The 25,967-nt window shown below is 35.4% G+C and overlaps 1 protein-coding gene and 1 pseudogene across 1 annotated transcript in view; both read left to right on the top strand.

Moving 5' to 3' along the window:
* The window catches only part of HDAC9 (histone deacetylase 9), a 575,085-nt gene that overhangs the window by 61,117 nt on the left and 488,001 nt on the right, over window positions 1-25,967 (top strand). The gene's annotated exons all lie outside the window — the stretch shown is intronic.
* On the top strand, window positions 143-24,879 carry LOC118901125 (annotated as a pseudogene).

A 25,967-nucleotide genomic window follows, 5' to 3' on the forward strand; every position in this document is an offset into this window, starting at 1 on the left:
AAGTAGGATGGGAGGTGTCTGGAATGTTTAAGGAACAGCAGGGAAGCTGTTGTGGCTGGAGCAGAGTCAGGGAGATGAGATAAATTGGAGGCGGAGTCAGAGAGGAAAAGTAAGATCTGATCACACAGGGCTTGTGCGGGTCATGGCTTTTACTCTGAACAAAATGGCCAGCCAGTGTAGGGTTTTCAGCAGAGGATCACGTGCTCTGAATAGTTTAGGACCATGGTAATCTCACTGAGAAAGACACTGGCTTACACCCTACTGTTAGCAGTGGAGTTAGAAAGTGGTCATATTGTTGACACCCACCGCTTCACAAAAAATAAGGATATTTTGAAGATAGAGCCAATTGAATTTCCTGATTAATGTGATATAGAGAGCATGAGAGAATGGAAAGAAGGAACTCTATCCTTCTTTCACCTGGAAGGATAGAGTTGTCAACAAATGTGGAGAACAATAGAAATGGGGTGGTCTGAGGGGAATATCAGGAGTTCACTTTTAAATATGGTAACTCTGAGGTATATTTTAAACATATTGATACAAGAAGACATTGCTTGTCAGCAGGTGGGTATATGAGCCTAGAGTTCAGGAGTGAGGTCCAGACGGAAATATGTAATTTAGTGTTGCCAACACAAAGTGATATTTATGATGAGATTAGATGAGTTTACCAAGATGTTGCCATAGATTGAGAAAAGAACCAAGGACTAAACCCTGGGAAACTCCAGAATTAAGAGGTCGGGGGGGAGAAAAGGAACCAGTAAATGGGACCAAGAAGAAGCAGCCAGTCCATAGGAGGAACCTAGGGTACAGTGTCCTCTAGGCCAATTGAAGTATGTGTATCAAAAGGCTTCCAAATACTAACGTGTATCTGTTACCATCAGTGTAAAACGGGCATGATGTGATTCAGTCTTGCTCTACCCTACTTTTTAAAATTCTATTTTTATCCTGGGAAACAAGATCGTTGTTGTGAAAATTTATCATGCTAAATTCTTATTCTTTTATTGCTCAAGTTTCAAACACAGAATCAACATTAATTTAAATTGCTTTAAGAACTGGGTTTGGTGTTAGTAGTTTCTCTATAGTGATTCTGTGTTTATTTGACCCGATATTTACAGTAAATGATGGTGTGATGTCTTGATAAGAAGCCCATTACCCTTATTTTAGGAGGCTAAATTGAAATGTACTCTTTGTGTAATTATTTGAGGAAAAAGAAATTAAGCTTCTTATCTTTATTATGGTCATTTTTGTTATTGTTAGCATCTTTTATAAATAACACTGTTTTTTCGTGTTTCATTTTCTCTTGTGCCTGTACATGTTAAAAGATTAAGCATTTGACTTGGAATTATCAAATAATCCTTTGTAATAACTGTGATTTAAAATTATACGGGAATTTATTTCAAGCAGTGACTAATATATGGAAGTTTACATTCTTCTTATTGAATTTCCCATATATTTTATTCAAGGATATCAAGTATTTATATACCAAGTACATGAAGGATGATAGGTGAAAATAGAAATTATTAGTAACGCAATTTTGCTATCTAGGAAAACAGCTAGATTCTCAGGCTTAAAAAAATTTTTTTTTGAGCCTGCAGAATATTTTACAATTAATTTGCATGCATTTTGTGTATATTTACGTTGCCTTTGGCTTGTATTCTGCAGTGCAGGCTTCTGAGTTGCCACCTCATGAGTAGGCTTTACACTCCCTACAAATTACTGTAACAAAGTTAAAATTTTTTAAAACCTACAAACCTAATGAACTGGACTGCTGAGAAGAACAGAGCTGAATAAACACAAGCTTCCCTTTTTGCAGTGACTGTTCCAAACTAAGCAGAAGCTGCTTCTTTTTTTCAGGGAAGGGAAAATAATGACCCGGTTTTCTTTATTTTTCTGGTGAGCAGTTTAACTGCTACCTCCGTTTGGTGTATTCGCCCACTCCTTTTATTGGAATGTGGCGTAACTGTAGGTATGGCACTCTTTACCACAATGTATATTTTCTTTACCACAATGTATATTTTGAACCATATTTACCGATGCAAGCTATTTAATTTTTGTCTGAGGTGTAGTCTTGAAGCAGTTGTTCAGAGAGAAATTCGACACTAAAGCTGGAGGTACAACCATTTCCAGGCATTTAAGTGTGTGTATGTGTGCTTGTAGAATTATCATCAAGGAGAAAAGATTATTCTCCCAGATGGCATTACCTTAATAGAAACTGCTAATATGCACATGCTTGAAAACCATTTCTAATCCAAGTGTACTGGCAGCATATTATTTTCAGACGTGGTTGAATTAACTGTTTGAACCTTTTATTTTATTATTTTCTACTTTTGAACTGGACTTTTGGAAAGATAATAGCTCTCCCAAATAAGTTATTTTTTGAGTATTGTATGTGTGTGTGTCCCCTTGTGTGTATTTGTGTTGTGTATAAACCCTTGTATATTTTGGCATGACAGAAGTCAGCAGGAAGACTCCAGGGTTGAGTCTGCTTTCATCCTATGTTATACCCTCACAACCTTCCTGTTTTACGATAATTCTGAAACCTAATGCTCCTGCCACTTTTAACTCAGAACTGTGTTTATTTGCCTGTGGCCTGTTTTATTGTGAAATAAAAATCTTAAGAACCCTATGTTTTAGGGTGTTTTTTTCCCAAGAACAGTACGGTTGTCTTAAAGGCTAAATGATTGTGTTTTAACGGTGTGTAAAGATTCAGTAAAAAATAAATCAAGGCCATTTTGTTTTAAGAAGAAATTTTTAAAGGTCATACATGCTGCAGACTTCAAAAAGTCCAATGAAACAATTAAGAACAAACTGTACTTGTGTGAACGAATCGTTTTATTCTGCACTTTCCATAATGTGTTAAGTCTTAAGCTTCAGAAGATTATGCTTCAATTCCGGGTGACCATTGGTAGAGGATTAGAGCCACAATTAGTTAAAAATAAGTTTTCGCAGATCTTGAATGTCTCTAGGAATTTTCCCCCTGTGGCACGTGATAGAGGGAATTATACTGATTTGCTTTCTGTGCCGATGTAAACAGTTAGGTGGCTGTCATTGATCTTATTGCACAGGCTGGCAGCTTACAGCCTCATCATTTTCTGGTAGTGCCCCTCATGGTGATGCGTGATAAGTAGTAAATAATGAGACAGTGAAGTGCTTTGAACATTTTAATTGTTTTTGAAATCTTACTACTTTTCATGTTAATCTGTCAAAAGGTATTTACGTTAATTACATATCTAGCATCCATGTGTTCTAGATGTGATGAAGGTAACATGTAAAATACCATTTTTGTCCTCAAGGAACTTCCGGTCTGGCTCAGCATGTCTTAAGAAGGGAGGGTGGAGCGCTACTGGCATTTTAGGTGGAACAATTCTTTCTTTTGTGGGAGTGTTCCTCACAAGTTAAGCCTCCCTGGACCCTGACAAGTGAATGTCAGTGGTACCATTATTCATGGTGACAGTGAAAAATATGTTCCTATATTTATCAAATGCCCCCTAAAGAGGCTGTTAACTACACCTCTTCCTCCTGAGAACAGTTGGAGGCGCTAAAGTATACCCTATATGGATAGAACGTGATTATAGAACTCTGTTGTTGAAACTATGTTAAAGGAGTGATACAAACCATAAAAGTTTAGAAAAAACAGGGGAAAAGGCTGCACCTATTTATACCAAGTTACATTACCGATTCCTCTCGAAGCCTATGATGATCCTTCTGCTATGACTATCCTCTTTTTTTGGTCCTTATTTTTTATTTTCCTGGCAAATTCCTACTCATTCATCAAGACAAACTGCATTGTTACAGCTTCTAGAAGCCTTTGGTAACTTTCTCTTTTCTCAGATATGAGGTTGGGTGATTCCTGCCTTTATTCTTACAAATCCTTAAGCATATCTCTACCATTGTCTTTGTCATCATTTTGACATCATCTGTTATGGGTCAGTCAGTTCTGGTGGCTCAATAGCGTGTATGCTTATTGTGGGCAGGAACTATGCTATACATCCTTCCTACCGATTTAAATTCTGTGGTGAGTACATGTTTGATGAGCTGACTTGATACTTGACAGGTAAATGATGGAAGCACATAAAGTTGGGTAGTTTCATTGTTTCTTGACATCAAATTTAAATTGTGTTTCAAAGTCTCCTTAATGTTTAACTCTGCTCATTTTAAGAAAATTTTCATGCCTTGCTGTTGGAAATGTAATTTGGTACAATGCTTTCGGAAAGTCATTTGGCAGTAGGTATCAAGAGATTTACAAGTTCATGGCATTTGATTTATTAATTCCATTTCTGGGAACCTCTCCTAAGGAAACAATTCTAATTATAGAAAAAGCCTTTTGCACAAAAGTCTCCATTTCAGCACTGTTACTAATAGCAAAAAATCGGGAAGTCTTTAAGAAGTCTGGGTAATAAAAATGGGACTTTGCTAATTTTCAAAAAAACAATTCTAGTGGACAATTTGGGGGAATTATGTGTGAATATGATCTGGCTTTTAGATGAGATGAAATTATTCTGAAAAAGTAAGATGGAGATTGTTAACCCATAAAAATAATGTAGCTATAAAATAATATGCATACATTATCTTATTATAATATACATATACATACACAAATGCATACACACAGATACGTATATACATAAAAGATTCAATAGGATATACTAAGATCTTAACCACAGTAACCTCTGGGTGTTAGAAATTGATGTTTATGTTTTCTGATTTTTTTGTGTGTTTCCTAATTTTCTACAATACCCATTACACAGGTATAATAATAAAAGGATATTTTTTAAAAACAAGGAACTGAAAACAAATAATAGTGCAATAGCTTCACAATGGTTAAATTAATTATTATAGCTCTACGTTCTCGATTATTTCATTATATTTAAAGACAGCATTTATGAGAAGCTTTAGCAGCACGATAAAAATCTTTCTATCATAATATACAGTGAAAAGAGCAAGGTGAAAAAGTTTTTATGCAGTTTGGTCTCATTATGTACATACTACAAAAGTAGATTTCACAGCTATTGTTTCTAGATGGTAAAATGGAGTTTTCTTTTCTTGCATTTTAAATTTTTTATAATATATAATATTTTTATTTGGAGAAAATATATATATATCATCAAAAATTCTATTAGAAGAACTCTAGTATGTGTTTCAAAAGTTTTAGGACATTGTCTTAAGAAGTTCAAAAAAGTTGTAGTTGCAAATCATGACTGTATTTAAATAAAAATAACATTTCATACTAAAACTATATATAGGAGAGAATTATATTATGTCTTTTGTAAGGATAGGGTAAGAATCTACGAACTTTTTATAGGCAAAAATGGTTACAAAGATTTGTATAAATTCAGCATAAAGACAGGTTCCTTAATACTACTTTTCATTAAATCATTCATTCACTCATTCATTCAGCAATTGCTCATAGAACATGGATTTTAGTGCTGGGTATTCAGAAATAAGAAATGTTAAGAGGAGACATAAAATTGAATTGTCTTACCTTTTGCCCCAGAATTGAAAGGTTAAATTTTCTTAGGACAGCAATACTGTATGTGATCAAAAGTCCAAAACACCTTTACTATATCTGAGTAATATTTACTGAATTTCCAGATGTTCTTCTAGCTCTTTAATTAGGTTCCCTGGTTTCTGTCTCATTCCAGTGTTGAAGTCAGCAGCCAAATGCCACATATGGAAAAACGTTCCTCTGGAAGTAAATTGAATATTTTTAAATTTACTGTCACTTATCCTAATATTTAACTCAAGAAAACTTCTGTTTCTCAGTGTTGCTCTACAGATCTTCATGTGTCTGTTAAATTGTTGGTGATGCTACATAATTCAGCAGAAAACTAAATGGATTCTACCTCATTTAGAATGGTTTTAAGGGTAAAGTGATAGATCATTCTTTGGAGTAATTAAATACATCTAATAAGTACCATTTGATTTCTTGTTGGTTTAACCACCTTTATTTACTTCCCATATGGTAAATTCAGAAACCTATTAATATTACTATTTATTCAGAGGGCTTCTGAATATCTTTTAATGAGAAAAATCTATCTAGGAATAGTAGAAAATTATGGAATCCAGTAGATTCAGGAGGAATTTTTAATGGATCTCATTAACATTTGAGTTTTAAGTTGAGAGAATATTCTGTGCTTATTTCCCAGCTACTTTAGGAATAGTATGATTATGGTTATTTTTAAACCTAGAAGAAGCTATTTTGGAGTCCTTGTTAGTTCAACATTCTAGATCTATTCTCCATGTGATATTGACTTAAAATTTAAAAAGCAGATGTAGGTCAAAGGAGATTCTGCAAACACTTTCAGTGTTTTATCCTGGGGCTTTGACAACTTTAAAGCAATGGCAAGATGATGAGTCTTTTTAATATCGAACCTGGTAAATTTTAAAGTCATCTCTTTCTAAATTTTCTCTATTACAAGTGAAAATAAAAATCTAATTATTATGCTTGTTCTTTATTTCAGCAATGGTTATCTATTTTGTCCATAATACATAGAGACAGAAACTTAACATTTCATGAAAGATAGACCTCATGAAGCATAGACAATAAAATGTTAATAGGGATTTCTTCTAGGAGTGGTAGTGGGAGATAAGGAGTGAGAAAGAGGGATTTGGACCTTCTACTTTCTCTCTTGTACTGTTGATGTATTTTGCCATGAATATACTATTAATTTTATAATTTAAAACAAGAAGACAAAATTTTATTTATTTATTTATATACAAATTATAAGTTTATATTGGCTTTTGGCATGTTATGAGCTTAATAAATATTTAATTAAATTTCGGCATTTATTTGCATTTATTTTTATTTTTACAAGTGTGCCTACCATCTGCTGAACTTGAAAGGCTCTAGCATGAAAAAGTTTTTAACAATATATGAGACCTGGAATAAACAAGCACAAATACTTTAGACATTTAAAAAAGCTGTTTAAAGAATATTCTCATGTTTGTTCAACTTTGGCCTCCAGATGCTGAAAGCATTTCTTTTCATAATAAACCAAAATTACTGGATATAATCTTTGCCATGTAGAATTTCATGTAATCAGTCATCTTTTCTGACCCAGTCATTAATGGTTATTCTTCTCATGTTTTACGTATTTCATTTTCAGAATCCTCAGAAAACACACTCATTTTCCTACTACTAAAAATAAACAAACATAACAATTTATTCCTAAGTATGGTGTATTTCCAGTTATTGGTGTTTCTTTCACAGGCTATGGTAAGTAAAGGAACTGGAGAGATAGAGGGGTAAAAGGTGACAAGAATGATGTCCTGAAACTTTGTTTTGCCGAGGTCACCTAACAGCTATACATCAGGGCTCATTTCAAGACTATTTCAGGACTAATCCCCTGAATTTATACACCATACTCTACAGATATGGAAACTGAGGTTTGTGCCTTACCTAACACACTAATACTTGGTTCTAATAATGCCAAGATCATGTGGGCTAATTTTTTTCCCTCACAACTATTGTAACTTTTACATTAAACACTTGGGATTTGTAGGGTACCAACAGAAAACCAACTTAAATTTCTTTCCCCTCTGCCCATTCAAACTAGAACTGGAGGAGATGTCTGACCCAACACTGGGAATGAACTGTAGGCCCCATGACTTTTCTGTTCATTATCAGATAATTAAAGGTACTCAACACACTTTAGCCTTAGATTGTTTCAGTTCAGTAGTTATCAATGTATGGTAACAATCAAACTTTATTCAAAGTAAAAGTTTCTCAACTCAGCTTAGATTAGCTGCATCGATAAGCCTGAAATAGAAACGAAAGGCATGGTCACCTTCCCTGTTTTCTTCAGCTTTTTGCTTTTATCCCTCTTCTGTCAGCTTGATATGGGGAGCAGGGAGGAGAGGTAAGGACGCAGGAACGGTCTTCTGTGTTGGATTCTCCTGTGAACTGGCATCCCTGCTTAGGACAGATGATTAAAGTTGCCTGTTTCCCTTACAGGTGCTTATTAGGGTTCACTCACCCAGTTTCCTGAACTAAGTGAAACACCCCACAGTTGGCCAATTAGATGCTCCCTCATTCTTTGGGTACCAGCCTGTACGCCTCTGGAGTATTCTTGCTGAAGTGTCCTCAACCAGTTAGGTGTCCCTCATAGGCAGATTGTAAGACAGTCCCGGGCCAGTCTTGTCATCCTCTTTTTCTCCTGGCCTAAATCTGCTCTACACAATATACACCTTAGACCTGCTCATCAGGTGTGCCTTCTTTCTCCAGGTGGACTCAATTACCTTCTTATTCTTTAGATTTCTCAGACTTGAGTCACAAACCAGTCCACTCTGTCTCCAAAACTTCAGGAAACATACCAAGTTCTCCAAGTGTGTTCTTTCAAGCCCTTCTCATTAATCTTAAGGTGAGGGACAGGCAAGCCCTACATCACTAAGGAGGAGGAGGTGGGATGGGGAGTACATACATCGACACTCTTCCTCAAGAAACTCTCCATCTCTTTTCTCCAACGTCTTGGCCAGTTTTACTGCAGCTCTTTTATACCTTTGAGTGTTGAGGAGCCAAGGGTTCCCACACTGGTTTTGTTTATACCTTTGCCTTCCTGCTGGGTGATCTAGAATGTGGGAGTAGTTGATACTCATTTTCCTGGGGTCTCAGCCAAAGTAGAGACAACTATTTAGTACAGCTTTGGGAATATAACTTTTGAAAAACTTTAATGTAATCTGTGAGATACATTTGCAATCAAATATCTCAGTCTAAAGTCTGTTTGTTTCGTACGTGCTTGTCAGAGCCAGTCATGATAGCTGCCCTACTTAAATATAAGCTTAGACACCAGAGATTAGCAGAGGTGATCCAAATTGTATTGTCCTGTATTTATTTCGATGGATTATTCATTCACTTGAATAGATAATACATAACATGATATGACATCTAAAATACGTAGAAGAATATATAATGACAAGTGCATTTTCCTTGTGCTTGAATATCCCAATCACTCTGCCTTACCAAGAGGCAAATATTTTATTTATTAGTTACTTAAAAATGAATTTGCCTAACATTTGCAGAAATCTTAAAGGTCATGTGGATAATTTGTAGAAAATAATGTCCTCATTGTGCTCAGACTGATTTGACTTAGCTTTCCATGTATGTTACCTCTCAGCTGAGAAATGTTGAGTATGGAACGTAACTGTGCTAAATCTTGGTATTCCGTCTGTAAAATGGAAATCGTAATACTAAAGACCTTACCGAGTTGTGGAGAATTAACTGAGCAAAATAGATTTAAAGGCAGTAAACAGAGTATTCACTCAATAAATATTAATTTTTTGAGTCTCAAACTCTTTGTCATGTAATATTAGCTTCCACTTCCTCCTCTCAACACTCAACACTCTGCCATCCACATCCTTTGTGTGCCTCTGTGACAATAATTACTTGAAGTTTCCTGCACATACCCAGCTCCAGAACTTTGTTGTGTAAAAGCATGCCCACGGTGCCCTGTGCGTTATCTCTGATATCCCGCTTCCTCACTGTAGTGTAATTGAATACTGTTTATTTTTCTCCCACCTTAGTGCTTTGTTCAACGTTTGTCACTCGGTGCAGTGATTGGCACTTAATAAACGAAATGTATTGTGAAAGAGTGGATGCACAAATAAAGAACCTCGCTGCGGGCCTGTCCTGTTTTGCTAGTGGGGAAATGGACAAAGGTGAAATATTTACATTGATGACAGGAGTACTGTGGGGACCATGGGACTTAGCTCACCTAGTGTCACAGAGGAAACATCATGGGGGTGGGAAGAAAAGGGTTGTTAAGGAGAAGGTAGGGGGCAAAGGGGAAGGTCATGGGCGTCTGATTATACATTTAGGAGTTTTACTTGGACCTTAACCTTGATTTATCCTCTCGTTCAGGCATTAGAAAGAAAGTGGCTTTTCAGTTAAGAAATTGGAGGCTTGAAGCAGACCACATATGTTCCTTCATACTGTATCAGTTAGCCCCAGAAAACCTAAAGTGTCAGGGGGGAAAAGGAACAAGAAAATGAATCATTTTTCTCGATCACGTGAAAGGTCTGATGCCTTGATTAAAAGGATGGAGTCAATACTGTGGTGGCATTTTAAGTCCCTGTTTTCACACATTCTGCTCCAAAGAAGCTGGCGATAGTATGTATTGAATTAAAAATATAATCTTAATAGCTTAAGGGAAAATATTAATAAGGCATTGGCAACTTTCACTTTGCATACTTTAAAACTTCTGTATGTTATATTTCTGGAAATATAACAGTTCCCAAGTGATTGTCTTTTATATTTCCGAAATGAAGAAATATTTTGTTCTATATATTAACTTTTTGTTATTTCTAGATCTCAGTATATTTAAAATTTTTTATTCAGTTATTTTAACAGCATAATTGAGATATATCATAAAAATTCACTCATTTAACATGTATAATTCAGTGTTTTTAAGTATATTCACAGGGTTATGTAACCCTCACCACAATCTAATTTTGAATACTTTTGTCTACCCTAAAAAAACTCATACCCACTAGCAATCATTTCTCATTCCCACTTTCCCTCTCCCAGCCATAAACAATCATTAATCTATTTTTTGTCTCTGTAAATTTGCCTATTTTGGATATGTGGTATAAATGGAATCACAATATCTAGTCTTATGTGGCTAGCTTACTTTGTCCGCCGGCATAGTGTTGTTAAGGTTCATCCATGTTGGCATGTATCAGTACTTCATTTATTTTTACTATTTAGTATTACTGAATAATACTCCCTTGTATGGATATGCCACATTTTATTTATCAGTTCATCCACTGATCGACATTTGGGTTGTTCTGTCTTTTGGCTATTATGAATAATATTGCTGTGAACATATCTGTACAAGTTTTTCTGTTGGATGTGTTTTTCATTTCTCTTGTTGTATATACCTGGGACTGGAATAGCTGGGTCATAAGTGCTTGTCAATACTTGGTATAATCTGTCTTTTTTTTTTTTTTTAATTATTTATTTATTTACTTATTTATTTTTGGCTGTGTTGGGTCTTCGTTTCTGTGCGTGGGCTTTCTCAAGTTGTGGCAAGTGGGGGCCACTCTTCATCGCGGTGCGTGGGCCTCTCACTGTTGCGGCCTCTCTTGTTGAGGAGCACAAGCTCCAGACGCGCAGGCTCAGTAGTTGTGGCTCACGAGCCTAGTTGCTCCGCGGCATGTGGGATCTTCCCAGAGCAGGGCTCGAACGCATGTCTCCTGCATTGGCAGGCAGATTCTCAACCACTGCGCCACCAGGGAAGCCCCTAATCTGTCTTTTTTATTACAGCCATTCTAGTGGGTGTGAAGTGGTGTCTCATTGTGGGTTTGATTTGCATTGTCCTGAAGACTAATGCTGCTGAGACTCTTTTCAAGTGCTTATTGGTCATTTGTATATCTTCTTTTAAGAAATGTCTTTTCAAGTTCTTTGCCCATTTTTTTAATTGGGTTGTTTGTATTTTTGTTGTTCAGTTTAACTCTTACAAATTTATTTATTCTGGATACTAGATCCTTATCCGATTTATAATTTGTGGATATTTTCCCCCATTCTTTGTATAGATGTTATCATTTTCAGCACAAACGTTTTAATTTTAATGTAAATCTTTTTTTTTTTCTCCTTTGCTTGTGCTTTTGATTTTGTTATTTAAGAAACCATTGCCAGGATCCAAGGCCACAAAGATTTACTCCTGTGTTGTCTCCTAAGAGTTTTATAGTTTTAGCTGTACACTTACATCTGTGATCAATTTTGAGTTAATTTTTTGTGTGTGGTGGAAGGTAGGGTTCCAACTTCCTTTTTTAAAAATTTTATTGGAATATAATTGCTTTACAACGTTGTGTTAGTTGCTGCTGTATAACAAAGTGCATCAGCTGTACGTATACCTGTATCCCCATATCTCTTCCCTCTTGCGTCTCCCTCCCTCCCACCCTCCCTATCCCACCCCTCTAGGTGGTCACAAAGCACTGAGCTGATCTCCCTGTGCTATGCGGTTGCTTCCCACTAGCTATCTATTTTACATTTAGTAGTGTATATATGTCAATACCACTCTCTCACTTTGTCCCAGCTTCCCCTTACCCTGCTGTGTCCTCAGGTCCTTTCTCTATGTCTGTGTCCCAACTTCATTTTTTTTGCATCTCGATATCTAGTTGTCCTAGCACAATTTGTTGAAAATACTGTTCTTTCTCCTTGAGCTGTCTTAACACTCTTGTCAAAGAACAATTGACCATAAATGTAAAGCTTTGTTTTTAGACACTTAGTTCTATTTCATTGATATATACACATGTTCTATGCCAGTGTCTTGATTATTATGGTTCTGTAGTAAGTTCTAAAACCAGGAAGTGTGTCCTCCATATTGTTTTTTCTTTTCAAGAATGTTTTGGCTATTGTGAATCCCTTCCATTTTCATATGAATTTTAAGATCAGCTTGTCAATTTCTGCAAATAAAACAAAAGTAGGAATTTGACAGGGATTGCATTGAATCTGCGGATAAATTTGGGGGGTATTGCTATCTTAGTAATATTAAGTCATCTGATCTATGAACATGGGATGTATTTCCATTTATTTAGATCTCATTTAATTTCTTTCCAAAATGATTTATAATTTCAGTGAACAAGTGTTGCAGTTATTTTGTTTAATTTCTGCCTAAGAATTTTATTCTTTCTTGATGTGTAGGTCATTTTTATTGACCTTTTACTTCGTTTGATTGTATTTACTGATCAAAAGTTTCCCAGAGTTTCTAAATATATTATAATATGGTTTTGTACAGTTAGAAAACATATTGATGACTACAAAATAGTTTATTGCCATTTATGTGCTCCCCACTTTTGCCATCGAAAGATTTTGCCTCTTTAAAGAAAATAAAATTATATGTTCTTTTGACCTATAATTTTAAAATTAACAAAATAGTTCAGTGTTGCTGTAACAATGCTACCATAATCTAAATATATCAGTGATTTTTTTTTTTTAAAGAATCCTAGTTGTTTCATTCAGTTGGCCTTCCGGTCTTGCTGACCGTACCTTGAAGACATCTCTTAAATTCATCCCTTTCTATTCTGTGTTCGGTACCTTAGTTATTCAATGGTTATCTTCTTGTCTGCTTTTGTTGTTGCTGTTAGCTTTTTAGTTATTTCTCCATCCACCATCCTCTTAATATCTTGTACTCAGGAGCATTTCTTATGACCCCTATAGAAAGAATTGTTACTATTTCTGTGATTTCATAATGTATTTAAGGTGCTTATTAGCACAATACATTTCATAGAGAAAACTCTCAAAACTTTGCACCCATCAACATCCCTAATTATCTATTCGGATCGTTAAGTGTAGAATTTATCATATTCTATACCTTTTGTATGTTTTCTCACCATTTCTTCCCTCAGATACCCACTCTGCTTAGATTGTAAATCTTTTGATAACAACAACTAGTTATTACTCCTCACCTTTCTATATTTGGGGCCTGCATTGTTTAGAGGTAAGAAGACTGAGTTAAGTTTTAAGAGTAAAACTGAAAAAAAAATTGTCCATGATTATAAATTAATTAATCTGTCTTGCTTTCACATCTGTCAAATAATGGATAGTATTAACCTTGTGAGAGCTTTGGTGATAAATAAAATATTACAGTTTTCTTAAGTTTGAGGTGGTCCCGTTTTTGAGTTGCTTATTCCTCTTAGGGTTCCAAATATATATGTATTTTAAGAGAAGAATTGTATTTCTGGCTTTATTTAACAATTTGGTTTTATCTGTTTGCATAATGAGGGGAAGCTGGCACTTAGCTATCCAAGCTAAGTAAAAAATAAGTGCTCGATTCTCATGTACAAAAACAGAATCTGAGATGCCAATATTTAAAAATAATTTTTCATTCTGAATAACAATTATGTGCTCTACAATATTTGTATTCCTTCCAATTATTTTGTACCACATGCTTATGGTATTCATTGGATCTCTATTCCTAAATCTTTTGGTTTAAGGTACTAGTTTTGTACTAATATTTTGCTAATAGAATATAAAAATGCAATTCAAAGTATTCATGATTTCAATTTTATACCTTTTTCCTTGCAAGACATGCAAGTGCCATTCTTTAGAAAGTTATTTTTAAGCACATGTTTGGGCTCCACTCTTCCCTATGCTTTCCCTTATCCTTTTAAACTGTAAAATCCATGAATGTAAGAACCATGTTTTCGTTTTCTATTTTTCTCAAATGCCTAGGCCAGCATTGAGTGAATGTATTTTCATAGTATCCCATGGTTTGTTTATCATATAATTTAAAATTGAAAATCCAAATATTTTTCAAAGGGAGGAGAATTTCTGAAAGTAGTTTTTTTCTTAGCATCTTAACATCCAAACTCTGCTTGCTCACAAGATGACTTAATCAGCACCATATCAGAGACAGCTTGCTGTGTTTACCATTGTTAGTTGGGCCAGCATATGTCCAAAACAGTTGGAATGAGAAAAACAGCATTGACTTGAAGCCAAATTAGAGAGAGGAGAAAAAAAAGAGTTCTTTAGCTATTGAACAGGACCAAATGCTTTGGACAGTTAGGGTACTTCTGTAGAGAAAAAAAAAGAACGATTCTTTTAGGGAAAAAAAAAAAAAAAAAGAAACCCAAAGCTTAGTTCATATCTAAATGCACTGAAATAATTAAAATAAGTAAATTGATGTGTGATGGTAATTTTACTTGTATAAACCTTTGCAGGTAATGTTATTTTTATACATTAACCAAAAAAAAGAATCCTAAGATATTTAAATTGTGGGTAATTTTTTTTTTTCAGTTTTACTTTTCAACTTTAGTTGGTTTTCTTCTTCCTAATTACTGGCAATTTTCTGTTACCTTATTAAGCAATGTGGGTGCCTTTGACTATCCATTACATTTCATGGGATCAGAATAATCTTTCTGATTTTTGTCAAATTGAGTACTATATTGCTCTGTAGTAGCACTTTTGAGGAAAATGTTTATTCTTATTTTCATAAGTAATTAATAAAACAAAATGTAAATACTGTGTTCACTATACCTCACTGAGAAACAACTCTTGTAGAAAAATAAATATGTTCTTTGAAATAGAAAATGGAAAGTGTGTTTTGCTGTTTATAATGGAAGGTTTGAAAAGTTTCCATACACCACAATCAGGGAATAGAATAATTTTGACCAAAAATTGAGTTTTATATCTCAGGCAAGCATGCCTAGGATAATTTTAATTAGATAAAGCTTTCTAAAGGAGTTCCTGCTTTCCATTCTCTGTCATTTTCTTCTATTTGGTAGGCATCCCTCTCTTTCCTCCTAGGGCCGCTTGCTTTCTCTATGGTCAGACCCTGCCCTGCTGGTTATTGATTTACCCAAAGAAGTCAATGAAGGCAACAGGAATTGCCTATCTCATGAGACAGACTTTCTTAATCGAGACTATACATATTCTGTATATTTGAAGGTTGGGAAAGAATAGCCTTGGCCCTCCTAAAACAAGCCTTGAGATCATTACTCAGGCTCTTAGTTTTTATTGTCTATACATGAAGAACCAAGGCCCATGGAAGTGAGTGATGAAGATTAGAAACCAAGGACTCAGTCTTTCTTCTGCCATGTTCTGCTTCTCTCCTTTGGCAAGACTCTGGGTATTAGCCAGTGATTGAAGAAGATGGGACTGATAGATCGATTCATTTATCTATTCTCTAAAACACACTGTGTCCCATGATTGTGAGAATCACGTAACACCAAGGCTGGTTTTTAACACTTGATGTTACTGATGAGTTTGGTGAAAGCATTTTCAGAGCAGCGTAGAAGGTGGGATCTATGTTTGCACCCTGGGACCTGGAGGTGAGAGTAGACAGAGGAGGGTGCACCTTGTGTTAAGAATCAGAATCACTCAGGCCCTGAGGCTTTGTTATCAGGTCAAGTGTGTCAGGCCTGGCTTCCTCTTTGCTGAAGATGAGTTTTTCTTAGGAGGTGCCTTAGTCATTTATGCAAATGGACATCTGTTGTGCCAGCCCCACCTGCTCTCCAGACATGCCCAGAAATTTCTGAACCTTGACTTTGACTAAATCCTGCATCCTGCCAAATTTACCTTGAGAGGAATAAACCCAACTGAATGGCCTACATAAATCTTAGAGAAGCATGCCTAACGTGGCAGGTTGAATTTCCTCACTGACCTAAGGAATCACATGGGATTCTGTCTCCTTATCTCTCCCTCTACCCCAGCAGGGAGAGGAAACCTGAATAACCACTATAAAAGTGGCTTTTCTCTTAGGATAAAGAAAATTTTCATGTGTTTTTGTTCTCTTCTGTTTCTTTTTGTTTAACCAAGGTAATATTTACTTTTTTTTTTTTTAATTTGAAGGATTATAGATACCAAACTGCTGAGTTAAAAAAGCATTTAAGAAAAAACTAGAACTTAAAATTTTGTGTAATAAATGAGTTCTCAAGTTGCTGAATCTCAACTCATCTGATCTAAGTTATATTACGAATTTTGTGGAAAATAAAATGGAACCATTGGATTCAGAATGGCTTTGGTAAACTCTATGATTAGCAATATATTTCCTATAATCTTGGGTTACATTAATTTAAAATTACATTAATATCCGGAAGGACATTTGGGTAACTATTTTTTTCCATAAGTTTTTTTTTTTTCTTACAATGCCTAACTAGTAGGTCTATTTTGTTTGAGGCACCACATTTCTTTAGTGGTTTGGCTGCAGATCTATCACTAGGATATAATAGCCAACCTTGTAGTAGGTATTATTGTAGCTTTGAGGTACATGTGCTGTTTCTTTAAAACCTCAAGGTTTTAAAATATTCAGTACAAACTAAATCAACCCACACATTATTGACAACAATTTTAACATCAAATAAACACAATATCCTGTAATTTCTAAACATTCCTTTCCTAAACTCATTCAAATGTTCACATGTTGATTTCTGTAAGATGTACTGGCCTTGTGTGTGTGTGTGTGTGTGTGTGTGTGTGTAGTATGAGGAATCATATATCAACTGCTGCACAGATGGGAGCAGTCTGTGTCCTTTTCTTTTTAGTAAAAGAAATTTCAATTGAACAAATATTTGTTCTAGGTCTAGCTTCTAACATGCAGAGTCTGTTATCTTTGCCTCATAGAAAAGAGATAAGTTTTAGAAGGAGAAGCCACCTGAATCTTTAATATGGAGTATGATACAGTGACTTTCATTTAGCGTTATTCGAAGTTAATATTTACCATGATTTTAAGTAAGCAAGATAAAAAAGTAGCACTTAAAAAAATGTTGTGTATGTGACCTTGGAAGTTTTCACTCTAGCCTGTCTATTGCTCATTATCATCACCTGTAAAATGGGAATAATGATTGCTATATTAAATGAAAAAACTCCATGCAAAAAGTGTAGCTAGTGCTCAGCATACATTCCTCACTTTAAAATGTCATCGTTCTTATATTTTTGTTTTCTAGTTAACTGCTTAATGCGAAGAGCAAGGAACAAAGCCTAAAACTAATATATTAGTCCAATAAAAATACTTAGAGCTACTTTTACATGGAATTTTCCTTGTTAGCGTAATCTGCTTCCTAATTATGTTTTATTTTAGATGAAATAAACTATGGTAATTTTTAACCTTCTACATTATACCAGTAGGGTAGAGAGTAGAGAGGTAGCTTAGGCATTGGATTGTCAATGGGAGGTATCACTGTATGAGAATAAAAAGTAGATGTAGATTCTCTGCCACGAGGTTTGGCAGACTTTTTCAGTCAGGGCAGATAGTAACTATTTTAGGCTTCGCAGCCTGTACTGCCTCTGTCACACTCACTCTGCTTTTGTGGTGTGAAATCAGCCATAGACAATATATAAGTGAATGGGTGTGACTGTGTTCCAATAAAACTTTATTTGTGAGCACTGAAATTTGAATTTCACGTAATTTTCACATCACGAAAGGTTTTTCTCTAAATTTACTTTTTCACCATTTAAGAATGTGAAAATCATTCATATGTAGCAGGCAGTAAAAAAACAGGAGGCAGGCTGGAATTGGCCCGTGAGCCATAGTTTGCTTACCCCGGCTCTACACAGTTACGTTCATTTTTAATGCTTTAAATTATTTCTTATACTTTTGTTTGTACAAATTGTATATACCACTTCAAATTGTAGACTGATTATCTCAAAGCTGTGCTTAAAATATTGAGAAGCATTCTGTAATGCTGACAGTTCTCTGAATACAGCCTATTTCTATAAGCAGATACTATGAGTTCTACCAGAAATAGAAATTTTAATGACAGTCTAATTAAACAGAAGAGAAAAATTATTACATTTTCTTATGCCAAATTATGAATATCTTTAAGGCACATATACTGTCACATTGATTTCTCTTTATATATTTAAAAAAATTAGATTCTTCTGACAATTTTAGGCTCTTCTTTGAGGTAGACCCTTTCACTTACCTAACAAGTTGTGCCTTAATGGCTAGTGATCATCTTTTATAATGCACAAGGAATCATGAACCAAAAAAAACTCTGAAATAAGAAAAAGATAAACCACCACAGTCTATCCTGTCAAATCTTTCCTCATACTGTCAAAAAACAGCTGCCTCTTCCTTTTTGTTACTGCTTTCTTTCTTCAATTAAAAAAGTAATCTAAAAATTTATGAACAATGCATTCAAGTCTCATTAACAGTTTACAGTTAATATGATTCAGTATCTCTTTCTGAAACAATCCAATGTGATTTAGTTAATCAAGTACTAATAATAACTTCATTGCTAGGCAGTCTTTACCTGTGAGTTAGTGGATTTCAGATTAGAGAGTAAGATGAATTTTTAAAAATTATATAGACTCAACAGAAATTTCTGTAGCTAAAAGAAAAGGGTGAAATACTAAATTTGCAATTCCTAAATACAGAATTGTTTCTAAAGAGAGCATTGAAACACCTGAAAATTCACCAATGTGTTAAAATATGCAGAAATGTGTTCCATTACACATTTCTCTATGGTATATATTGGCTGTTACAAGCAAATGCTTTCCTTTTACCTCTAAAAAATATGTAATATTATTTTAACAAAAAACTTTTCATTCTCGTTTACATCAAGGCAAACTTCAAGGTGAACTGTGTAGAAATTAAATTGGATACCTGTTTTGTAGAAGTCAAGAAGAATAATAGTGGAGTGGCCAAGACCATAGACTCTGCAGCTGGTTGGTGTATGTTCTAATTCCTGTTGCACCACTAAGTAGCCGCGTGACCTTGGCCAATTTCCTCTGTGGCCTACATTTTCCTCATTGGTGAAATGAGGCTCATAATTGTGTCTACCCCGTCAGTTACCAGATAGCACAACCTTACAGTGTTGTAAAGAAGGATAAATGAGTTAACATTTCTTTTAAAGCACTCAGAACGGTGTGTGGCACATAGTAAGTGCTATACTGGTGTTGGCTCCATAATTTAAATTAAAGCAAAACAACTCTCCAGACCAACCAACAATATGGTATTAGTCTTTGTTCTTACCCAAGTTTAGAAAGCTAAATTTGGAATCAGCATAGGGAAGTCACATTTCATTAAAATGCTCAAGGCCTGAAAACTTCGCATAATTCCAAGCTTGCATAATTATTTTAAAACTCATATCCGAAGCACTTCTGACAAAGGATAGTGGGTATTTCTACTTACGAACAAGAGTGGTGCCACCATGTGGCAATAACATAAACATGGGTGCCAATGCATTTATCTGGCTAGATTTGAAATTATGCAATTTTAGATGATTTTTTTCTTTTTTGGCTGCGTTGGGTCTTTGTTGCTGTGCCTGGGCTTTCTCTAGTTGCGGCGAGAGGGGGCTACTCTTTGCTGCGGTACGCGGGCTTCTCATTGCGGTGGCTTCTCTTGTTGCGGAGCACGGGCTCCAGGCGCAGGCTCAGTAGTTGTGGCTCGCGGGCTCTAGAGCACAGGCTCAGTAGTTGTGGCACACGGGCCTAGTTGCTCCGCGGCATGTGGGATCCTCCTGGACCAGGGCTCGAACCCGTGTCCCCTGCATTGGCAGGCGGATTCTTAACCACTGCGCCACCAGGGAAGTCCCAAATTTTTATTTTTTAACATTAACTTCCACCCCCAAATTGTATGTACAAAGTGAAACTTTATTATTTCCAAATCATACATTCCAAATTCTCATAATTCCATGAAACAGTAGTGCATTTTTCTTTGATAGAGAACTAATGTAATTTGCCCCTGATTTGAATTTAGCAAATAAAGAAATAATGCTGTTAGAACAGTGTTTTTCAGTTGAATTCCGTGGAGTCTGGATTCCTAAGGGAGCAGGCCAGGGAGGAAGTGAGTGGGTGGGACATTGGCTCCTACTTAACAGTTGCACTCGTGCTGGTTTTATACGTTGGGACTATTCATAAGTTTTTATTTGAAGAAAGTGTCCAGCTGTTTAAAGAAATGTTTTTGCTTTTTAAAAGCGAGTGCAATCCTATATTAGAATGCTTTAGTGGGACTTTAAGACTTTTGTTTTGTAATAAAGATTTCCTCAGAACTTAGAAAACAACTGAGATCTGGAGAAGGGGGAAAAAAACCAAAAAGGTTGAAGTCCTAGTCCCATTGTGCAAAACTGAAGATTAGAGAGTAGAAAAGGAAAATACATGGTTTAAATCGAAGAGGAAAATGAGAGAAGCATCATGCATGGCATTTCTGCTCTTTTTCTTTCATACCTTCCAGCAACTTTTAATATATACTCTTGTCTTAAATATACTAAGCATTGAAGCTTTCAGAAAATATTGGAATATTTTTTAGGTTAAAGGCAATTGTTTCTTGCTGGCAGTACACAAAACCAATAAAAGCTCTTTTTTTCTCTCAAAACAGAATACAGTTACATACTTCTGCACACAAGGGTTCCTGATAGAGGAGTGGGAACATACTCTTTGAAAAAAGTCTATTTGCCAAATAAACAAATGTAATTTGTTCAAAAAAAGTGTTATTAGAGTGGGGTATCTGCTGAGAGAATCATTTATTCAACCAATATTTATTAAACTTATATTACATGTCAGGTGATGAACTAAGTTCTGGAGTTAGAGGGGAATCCCCTGTCTCACATACTAAATTTTCATAATGAGAAGGAAGTTGTGTTAGCCATTTGCAAATAGTAATAATTTAGTACTTGTCTGTAACCTAGAAAAAAATATAAGTTGTAGAGAAAAATATGGAGGAGACAGTTTGTCCCACCTTCGTCATAGTTCTTACAGAAGTCAGTTTGCTGTACATCCCAGATGATGAGTGGTATACATGGCTGAATAAGTAACGCTTTTTAGATCAATACCTGTATTCCCTATTTCACAGCACTAACATTTCTCATCTACTGAATGTTTCATTTACAGGTATCATTATATCTGATTAAATTTTTGTCTCAAATTACAAGATGATATGGATTAGGTTCTTAGCTCCTATTACCTTGAAGTCACGTAAATTGGTTTGATTTTGTTCCCATACTGCAGGAAGCTCAATGAAGCTTCTGCTTGGTTCTCAAATAGAAAAGAACTAGCAAACACTGTGATACTTTAGAACTAAGTGGGTATTACAAATGAGTTGGCAGTTCATGTTGGTGTTATGGTTTGTTATGACTGCTTAATTCAAAAGCATATTTGCAGAGAGGGAATTTGAATTAAGTAAATCAAAATAGTAAGGCTTTGATTAAAAAGTTAGCTTTCTTTAGCTTAAATGTTGATATTTCAAGGCCTACTGATATTTTAGTCATTTGTGGTTATTTTTGTTTCCTGTTCAGACCCCTGGGAAATAAGAGAATAGTAAATAAAAGCTCAGATTGCTTCTTGCATTTATTTTCTTTTCATTTATGCCAGGTATTAGTGCACCTTAAAGAAACTGTAAACATGTGTAACTTGAACAGAATCACTATCAGGGAGAATTGTATTTCTGGACTAATCAATTTAAGTAATTCTTGTTCTAGAAATTATTTTTTCAAGTTTGATTAATTTATTCTTTATTTCATTATGATATAAATATTAACAGTGGAAAATACGCTAAGAATATTTATTTGTATTACTAAAGTGAAATTTGGGCAACATTGTCATCAAACTGAGGTTGTATTGCTTGTTTTTCCATTTCCCATTTTTGATGTTAGCCACATTCAAATTGAGTAATTTACTTTTTCAGAAAAAAATACGCCTTCCAAGTCTGCAATGATTCTACGCATTTCAATGAAGAGCCTTCAATAAAAGGCACTTCAATATTTTTTTAAAAATCAGTTATTGGATATTTTAGAGAAAATATTAAATAACCTTAAGACGATTTATTCTTTTCTATCAACATTTAGTAATTCTTCATTTTTCAAATTGGAGATTTGAAAAAAATTCTTAGCTTATAGTTTATCAGTTCTGTTCTAGTTTTCTCATAATATAACATGGGCTAATCATTCATGAATTAGGCCTTACTGTTTAGATAATTCAGGATTGTGGCTTATTCTTGGTGATCTCTACTGAGGCAAACAGCATGATGGGTAAGTTTTATTTTACTCAGCGCTCCCTTACTGCACTTTGGTGGTTGTCACCTGTCAGCACACTGAGTTTTAAGAGATAACTTGGGGTCTGGGAAATGTGAAATGACATCTTAGGTGGAAAAATTTTTGAGATTGCTTTTTTCAAATACTTAATCACTTTTGCCAGAAACCCATTCACTTATCAATAAACAGTCAATGTTTACCTGGATTCAGACAGTCAAAAAGAACTAATAAGTAATTGTTTTAGGATTTTAATTGGATATGTACATATGTGTTTCTAATTTTATTACCATATGATTCATCACTATCACTCATTCATTTATTCCTTCATTCATTTCAGGTATGCACTGAGGCATTACTATGATTTTATGCTGTGCCAGGCACTGAAAATGTGGTCCCTCTTCTCAAGGAACTTAGAATAATGGTGAAGGGAGTCAATTAAACAAATACTATGAAAATGAATTGAAAAATTTAATGAGAAAATACAATAAGATACAAAAAGACATCCTACATCAAATCATTTTTAGCTAAGATACGAAGGATAAGTAAGAATCAGTACAGAAAAATGGGGTGGGATTGGAATTTAGAAAGAGATAATGTATATGAGAAATCTCTGAGATTTCGGAGAGCATGGTGTGTTTACGGACTGAAAGAAGATGGGTGTGATTCAAATGAAGGGAGGAGAGTAGGGGGTGTTGAAGCTGAAAACACGGGCAGAAAGCACATCATAGAGGGATAGGCCATCATGTTAAAGATTGGGGTTCCACTGATGGGTGTTACCCAGGAAAGTGACAGAGGGCTGCTTTAGTAAAATAGGCAGTGGTAGTGGAGAGAGCTTGATGAATTCAAAAAATATTTAAGAGTAGAAAAGATTGTTTATGTTGATTGGGTATGGATAATAAAGGGAAAGAGGAGTCAAATATCACTTTCATGTTCTCCTCTGGCTGCACAAACTGAGACCAGAGGTACTGGAGAAAGAGCAGAGTAAGACAGGTAAATGAAGAGTACCAGTACTACTTACACATATTGGTGGCAAGTTTAGAATAGATGTTTAGTCTGGAGACAGAATTGTGACCATAGAGGAAGCAAATGAAGTCCTGGGAATGGAAAATATCACCATTGAGAGTCCTGGAGGGAAAATAGAAGAGGGCCCAGGTGGGATTCTAGAGCACCAACATCATTGCCCTTAATGCGTCATGTTTTCTACATTGGTTTATGGCTTGATGTGCATCAACACATGAGTTCCTTGAAGGCAGTTCCTTCTCTTGTTGACTAAAAACTGTTTTGGCAATTAATATGGCTTTACAAATATTTGCTGAATAAAGGTGTAAATGAAAAGTGATATGTCAACCTATGATACTTTAAAAACAGTGATTTCAATGTTATTTTAGATACACACAGCCCTAAACAGTCTAATACTTTCTTTAGATAGTATTAATTATATTATACTTAAGAATTTATGCTGCAATGTAGTTATTGAGGCAAAGAGCTAGAGGAACAAAATACAAACAGCCATGCTGTGATATAACAAATAAGATATAATGGGTAAAAGTGTAAATAAAATTACAAAATTGGATTTCTTTTGTTCCAAATCAGTGTTAAAAGAAAGGGAGTGAGAAGTGATAACAGGATTTCAGAAAAGGAAATATCAAGGTGGTTTAAATGAATGTAAATCAATTCCATGGAGCTGAAGGAAGAAGAACATTTAAGTTCTGTTTCTTTCCCAAAGCCCATGGATTCTACCTGAAGAACTCTTTCTGGTGATCAACGTAACCAATGATGAGGAAGTGGCAGTGAAGCTAGAATCACAAAAGCTAGGTATCCCCCATTGCTGTACCAGAGCAAACTTTAAGATTCTTCATGGTGGGATTGACATCCCACACGTAACGTTGTATCAATAAGACAAAGACTGTAAGTGATACTTATGGGTCTTCTTCCATCCATTCTCCAAGAGCTCTCCAGTTTCTGTTCAAGAAGGCTCACAGTGAAAACCGTACTTGCGTTAGCTGACCAGATGATCAGTAGAATTGCGTATGTGCATGTGAAGAGTTTAAGACACAGTAAACCAGATAACTTCCTAATTGGTAGTGGGTGTCACTGTTATTATTCCATATTGATTTTGGTTTGGCCAGAAAGTACAGAAATGACAGGACAAGGCAGTACATACTATACAGGGCGGGTAATAATCTCTCTGACACTACCTGTGAAACCAGCATAAGTGAACATCTTGGTATTGAGCAGAGTTTCATAGATGACATGGTATCATTAGGATACATGTACACGTATGTTAATAGAACCAGCCTGTCCTGGCGAAGGCTGCAAAAAAGAAACAAGTAGGAAAAGATTAGTGAAAGATGTCTATTCCTGATGAAGTTTCAGATAAACTCCTGCAGAGTTTCCCATGTACTTAAGCTATTATTAAAGGCTATAGTTTGAAAAAGTCTGGATTACATGTATCCGAGACAGCTATTCCACATTCTTTTTTTTTTTTTAATTAATTTTTATTGGAGTATAGTTGCTTTACACTTTCGTGTTAGTTTCTGTTGTACAGCAAAATGAATCAGCTATACGTATACATATATCCCCTCTTTTGGGATTTCCTTCCCATTTAAGTCACCACAGAGCACTGAGTAGAGTTCCCTGAGCTATACAGTAGGTTCTCATTAGTTATCTATTTTATACATAGTATCAGCAGTATATATATGTCAATTGCTTTCTCCCAATTCATCCCACCACCACCCCTTTCTCCCCATTGGTGTCCATGTGTTTGTTCTCTACGTGTGTGTCTCTCTTTCTGTTGTGCAGATAAGATCATCTATACCATCTTTCTAGATTCCACATACATGTGTTAATATACGATATTTTTCTCTTTTTGACTTAACTTCACTCTGTATGACAGTCTCTAGGTCCATCCACGTCTCTACAAATGATCCAATTTCGTTCCTTTTTATGGCTGAGTAATATATTCCATTGTATATATGTACCACATCTTCTTTATCCATTCATCTGTCGATGGACACTTAGGTTGCTTCCATGTCCTGGCTATTGTAAATAGTGCTGCAGTGAACACTGGGGTGCATGCATCTTTTGAATTATGGTTTTCTCTGGGTATATGCCCAGTAGTGGGATTGCTGGGTCGCATGGTAGTTCTATTTTCAGGTTTTTAAGGAAAAAAAACTCCTCTATACTGTTCTCCATGTCCACATTCTTTTCTGAACCCTGAACTAATGACAGGCCCATATATTTGACAGGATGATGTTAAAGCACAAAACAGCACAACAGGCAGCCTTTTCCCATGGGCGGAGTCTGCAGGCCCAAAGATTTCTGTGCAGGAAAGGAGGAACAAAAGAAGCTGAGCAGATGATCAGAGCAACATTTGTTTCTCCCAGATCTGGAAATTGTTATTCATACGTCCACCTGCCAGTGGTTGTGGTCAACTGTTTCTTGGTGTAAGAACTTGTTTTCCATATAAACTGGCTCTGGGCAGCACTGGTGATGCTGTATCCTGAATATTATTGTAGCTGCTGCAATTGTGAATATTAACTGAGATAGTTAAACATGGTTCC

Source organism: Balaenoptera musculus, chromosome 9, assembly GCF_009873245.2.
Source record: "Balaenoptera musculus isolate JJ_BM4_2016_0621 chromosome 9, mBalMus1.pri.v3, whole genome shotgun sequence".
NCBI classification, from domain to species: Eukaryota; Metazoa; Chordata; class Mammalia; order Artiodactyla; family Balaenopteridae; genus Balaenoptera; species Balaenoptera musculus.